The 6,113-nt window shown below is 36.2% G+C and overlaps 1 pseudogene; it reads right to left on the bottom strand.

Moving 5' to 3' along the window:
* Nucleotides 1-1,018: 1,018 nt before the first annotated feature.
* Nucleotides 1,019-1,616, bottom strand: LOC136844717 (uncharacterized; annotated as a pseudogene).
* Between the last annotated feature and the right edge of the window lie 4,497 nt (nt 1,617-6,113).

Consider the following 6,113-nt stretch of genomic DNA (forward strand, 5'->3'; position numbering starts at 1 on the left):
AATATTATCCATACAACTATTATTGAAGTCAACCTTAGGGATAAACAATTTTCATGTATAACTTCTTAATTATAAAACAAGATAATAGTGGAATTTTGTAATATCTATAATAGAAAATAGTGTTAACAATCAAGCCCTTTATTCTCATACACTGTAACCGATTCCTGAGTGCGGAATCATCGGCAACAGTTTTCTATACCATGCGAACATCATTTTGCGAACCCAATGGTAAGCCTGCTTGCTTCGAATCATGTTTTGAGTAAGGTAACCTGAGCAAAGATGAAAGAGAGAATGACGAAAAGATCATATCAACAAAATAAATGTTTTATTTGGATATTTTCAAACCAACACACTTTGATTTAGTGTAAAACAAATGATCAATGTGACAATTTCAAAGAAAACAAATGTTGTGCTTATGCACAAATAAATTTGTAATTATAGAAAAAAGTCAAACATTAGCAAATGTCGAGTCTTGCAACAACCTGCCAATCGCTTGCCTCCCCCCCAAAATCCTTCCCTCCCAATCCACAACCCTCGTTGAATTCCCACTACAACCACCTCGACTCAGCCATAGGTTAATACTTTGTCCAACCTCCATTCGCTGCTATAACTGCTTGCAGTCTGTCAAGCATGGAATCTACCACATACCTGCAAATGTTTGGCCGGTTTCTGATACCCATCCACACAGTATGTGCATGTCTCCTCACTGCATCCCTCGTTTCCTCCTCTACATTCCATTCCTGAACCATATGCTTCCATAGATTCTCTTTAGGGAGCCAGTTCAATAGTCTAATTTCTGGATACGTCTCAAACCAAAGCATGACTGCCCAACTAGTGTGGATTGGACTGCGGTATTGCCCTAGATGTATAGGCTCTGGTTCTGGGATGGCATATCCTTGCGCCGATGGTAACAAGGATGTCTCGAGAATATTGATATAATATTCTGCTGTCATATACCCTTCAATGTTGGCTAGTTCACCAACACCTCCCCACTACATCCATCCATGCATACAGGTTGTCACACAACCGCTTCTCGAAATTTCTTGGATGTGTCTCTGAGCATATCTAGTGTTGCGGACTCACCAACACTGCCGACCAACTGCTGCGACAGACGTGAAACTTTTCTCATCTGTGAAAATGACACACCTCCAAAAATCGAGTCCCACATTCGCATAAGCTTCGGCAAACTTTTGGCGGGCTTCTCTGTGGGCATCAGTTAAGGTATCCTTCCGTGCAGTTCTGAAACAATGCTGGCCAGTCTCCCGCAATCGCCTCCTTGTTGTTATTGGGTGACACTCAACTATTGCGTCCCTTGTTATGCTTACTGCAGTTTTGAGTGGTGCTTTCTCTGATTCCTTCTGTACGCGGCCATCTTTCTCAGATGTGGTGACTCTTGGCCCTCCTGGTCTGGGCCTGGTGAGCACGTGACCCTCCTCCTCATGTCTACTCAGCCAACGCCTAACCTTATCTCTGGAGATAGCGAGAAGGCGACTTATCTCCTGTATCCTCATCCCTGCCTTGTGATAGCCAATAATCCTGCCTCGCTCTGTTATCACGTCAGGTCGATTGGCTCTAGTCCTCGGTAGCCTTACATGACGTTCTGGCTGAACCTCCATATCTATAATAAATACACAATAATAAGATTTATGAAACAGCATATAAATACAGGGAATCCGTTCAACTGTATAGACACTGCTGCAATGATATCATGAGGGTTTGTTAGGGGGATAGTATGAAAAAGAGAGACAGACAGACAGAGAATGAGAGAGAGAGAGAGAGAGAGAGAGAGAGAGAGAGAGAGAGAGAGAGACAGACAGACAGACAGACAGACAGACCTTACCTTACAGACCTTACAGTTCGTTTGGGTTGCCCCGGGTCCCTCAGTATGAGGCACCCCTGATGTCTACCAGAGAATTGCTAATGCACTTTCCGGTATATTTTGCATCTTCTAATCTTGAATGGTCAGGGATGCAGCTTAGATATTAGTCGAGCTTATTCTTAAACACATCTAGCTCACTCCTGATATGTTCCTCAGATGAGCTGGTAACGCACTGAATAGACACTGCATTATCGCTGCTGGTGCATAATGGATTAATGTCCTGTGTGCTTTACTTAGTTTTCCTGGTATAGTTTTGGGCACTGTTAATCTACCTCTGCATGCTCTTTCTGATATGTTTAGCTCCATGGTGTTTTTGGTAATCCTTCTATCTGTTTCTGTGCCTGTATTATCATGTAGAGTTCTCTTCGCCTTTCAAGACTATATAATTTTAAGGACTGTAGTCTTTCCCAGTAGTCAAGGTCCTTAATTTCTTCTATTCTAGTTGTAAAGGACCTTCGTACACTCTCTATTTGTGCAATATCCTATTGGTAGAGTGGGTACCATATCATATTGCAGTTTTGGAGTGGACTACATACATACGTTTTATAAAGCATAATCATGTGTTCGGCTTTTCTTGTTTTGAAGTGCTGGAAGAACATTCACAACTTTGCTTTGCATTTTGCCAACAGTATTGCTATTTGATCGTTGCAGAGCATATTCCTTTTCAACATCACACCAAGGTCTTTAACCGCTTCCATATTTGTGATTGTCTCCTTAACATTACTGTCTATGTCTGCAATCATAATAACAAACAGCAATGCACCTAATATCGTACCTTGTGGCACACTGGATATTACCTTAGCTTCATCCGATTTCTCATCGTTAGCAATCACTATCTGTTTTCTGTTTTGCAAAAATTCTTTTATCCATCTTCCTACTTTGTCCACAATATCATGTTTTCTCATTTTTTTGCTAATATATTATGGTCTACCTTGTCAAAAGCTTTTGCAAAGCCTAGGTAAACCACATCTGTATCTTTTTTGTTTATCATTTTTTTATATGTTTTCATGGTGGACTAACAGTTGGGTTTGTGTACTTTTTCCAGGTACAAATCCATGTTTTCCTATATTAAGCAAAGTATTTTTCATTAAATGTTTCATTATATTTTTCTTCATTGCCCTTTCATACACTTTCATAATATATGATGTTAGACTCACAGGCCTATAATTACTTGCCTCTAGTCTTGATCCACTTTTGAAAATAGGGGTAATACATGCTAAATTATGTTCATCACAAATCTTGCCTGTATCTACACTTTGTCTTAATAATACTACGAGCGGCTTTGTGATAGAATGACCTACTTTCTTTAACAAAATGGCAGGGATGCCGTCTGGTCTGGCTACTGATCCATTTTTAATTTCATTAATAGCCTGCACAATATCGGCTTCATTAATATATATGTCCGATAAATATTCACTATCTTCATCTCTTATTTTTGTATCATTATCTTCATTATCAATTCTAGGTGTAAATTCTCTCTTATATCTTTCTGCTAATAAGTTGCATATTTCCTTTTTTTCATTCGTTAATCACTCTTCAATTCTTAGAGGGCCTATTTCTACTCTTCTTTTATTCATCTTTTTTGCATATGAGTAAAATATTTTGGGGTTTTGCTTGATATTTTGTAAGGTCTTTTCTTCTAAGTCCCATTTTTCATTTTCTTTTCATTATATAATCTTTTGTTCTGCATTTTCTATCTTACTTTTTAGTTCCATCACTTTCCATGCATTTTTTCATTTGCAAGACCTTTTTTTCAACTTTCTGTCTCTTGGTATGCGTGATTGATGTTTACTTTTCTTCTTCGGTATATATTTTTCCACTATTTTCTCTAATATTTTATATAATATATCCTATTTACCTGTATATTATCACTTACAAATATGTTTTCCCATTCTTTGTTTAATTCTTCATTTATTTCTGATCATTTTATATTCTTACTATAGAAATTGTATTTTCCATACCCTTCCTACTGTTTTGTTTCTTCCTTATCTCTGTTTTCATGTGATTTGGAACGGACTGTTAATTCTATGGTCTGAAATACTCATATTATAAACTATAATTTCTTTAACATAGTTCACCTCATTCACAAATACTAGGTCTAAAATATTATCCTTTCTTTTTGGCAGGTGATTTATGTTCTAGTAGCATATGTAATAGCTTTTCAAATTGCCTCTTATCTTTTGCACTACTATTACTCTCTTTTTTATATGTATAAATACAACCAGAGTCTCCTATTCGTTCTTTCCAATCTACGAAAGGAAAGTTGAAGTCTCCAGATAGGAGTATAGTCCAGTCTTTGTTTATTATTATGTCAAACTCTTTAGTATTAGGGGGTGTGTATATTATGATGCTCACTAATTATTCAGATTCAAATTCTACCACTATTAATTCACATTCTGTGTTACTATATTTCTCACAGATTTTTCCTTGATTAACGTCTCTTGCATATATCACAGTTCCCCTTCATTCCTATTTTTTTCTATCTGATCTATAAGTTTGGAAACCCTTAATCTGATTATCATTACCAGTCTCTTAGGAATACCAGGTTTTACTTATATTATTTCTATTTTTTTCAGTTTGAGTTAGTTCTTCTAAGAACTCTATCTTTCTTTTTGAGTTACTCGCAATTAACTCTGCCATTTATCACTGTGATGGTTTACATGTTATCACTATTATCTAATATGGGTAATAATAAGGATTTTCCCATGTTTCTTTCCTGTTCTGATATGTTGTTCTTTTCTTCATTTCCAGAAATTTGTACATTAAAGAATCCAACTTTTCCATTATATTTGATCTTCCATCTTCATATTTATTCATTTTGAGTATATATCTGCATTTATCTCCATATCTGCACCATTCCCTAGCATCATAGATGCATTGCTTGTTCCTTGCACTGTACTTTGGTGCTGATGCCGCATATCGCGGTGTTGATATTTCATAATGTGTTGTTGGCTTGCTTTTTTCTTTCATCTCATGTTCTTTGTTCCTTTCTTTATTTGCTTAATTTTTACCTTGATTTTTAATATGTATTTGATTTTGATTTTTATTCTTCATGGGTACAGGATGCATATATCTACATTTTTTGTTAAAGCTACATCCTTTTCCTTCTCTCCAGTTTTTACATATTTTTGGATGTAGATTGCTGCATTCCTCCTCATAGCCGGCTAGATATGCACATTTGCCATAAATCTCATAATTGTGACATATCTTGGGATGCTTGTAATAACATCTTTCACCAAATCTGCAATTCCCTCTTTTCAAAAGGGTGCATACTGTGTCTTTCGTTTCTTTTTTTTTTTCCTTGCTCTTTCTCATCAGCATGAAGATCCAGGTACAACCTCTTTGGGATTTTATTTTGAGTTATCATGTCATAATTTATTTCATCATATGTATGCTGCTGTATTGCCTCATATGTAGAATCTATGAGTTTCTCTGGATCCATACTCTTATCTTGTTTTTTGTTTTCATTATTTTTTTCTATCTCTTCAATATTATTTTCTTCTTCTTTTCCATTTTCCTCTTCTTCCTCTTCTTCACCGTCTTCATCCTCCACAATTTGTGCATTAAGTCTTGATTTAATAACCTTGTCTATCCATATTAGAGATGTTGAGCAAAACACTCCTGTGTCCTTATTTTTACTTTACTGGACTTCTGCACATGTAGGATGAGAAGGTAAGTGGCATGCATAGCATTTACTAATCAGGTTTTGTGGATTTATAATGCTATACCACACACTACATAGTTTACGCGCTTTAGGCATTCGTTTTCCTATTGCACCAATCAATATATTCACTATATTCACCTTATTCATTTTCTTTGCTTGAATGTGTTGATTGATGTAAATTTTCTTAATAAGTTTTTTGATAACTTGAACAGAATGGCATGTCGACAAAGCACAGTGCCTTTTCAGCAGACATTTAAGTCAAGATAAGGCAAGTCCACCTCCTACTTATTACATTAGCTTGGTCGGCGCTGTGATTCGTCCACTTGTGTGACACTGTTTCAGATTCTACCCTTCCCTCCCCCTCCCTCCTTTGCTAACTACAACCCAACAGTGTTGGCATTTTTTTTTTTGTTTCGATGTTATATAGGTTGTAGAATTCCACAAAGTGTTGTCTATATAATCAAACCATGACTGATTTGCATTATGTGCAGAAAAATCATAACAAATAAAAAAAAAAAAACACTCAAAGCAAAATCTGGAAGAGTTCAAAAGGTTTTCATGTGTTTCAAT

Source organism: Macrobrachium rosenbergii, chromosome 13 (assembly GCF_040412425.1).
Source record: "Macrobrachium rosenbergii isolate ZJJX-2024 chromosome 13, ASM4041242v1, whole genome shotgun sequence".
Taxonomy (NCBI): Eukaryota; Metazoa; Arthropoda; class Malacostraca; order Decapoda; family Palaemonidae; genus Macrobrachium; species Macrobrachium rosenbergii.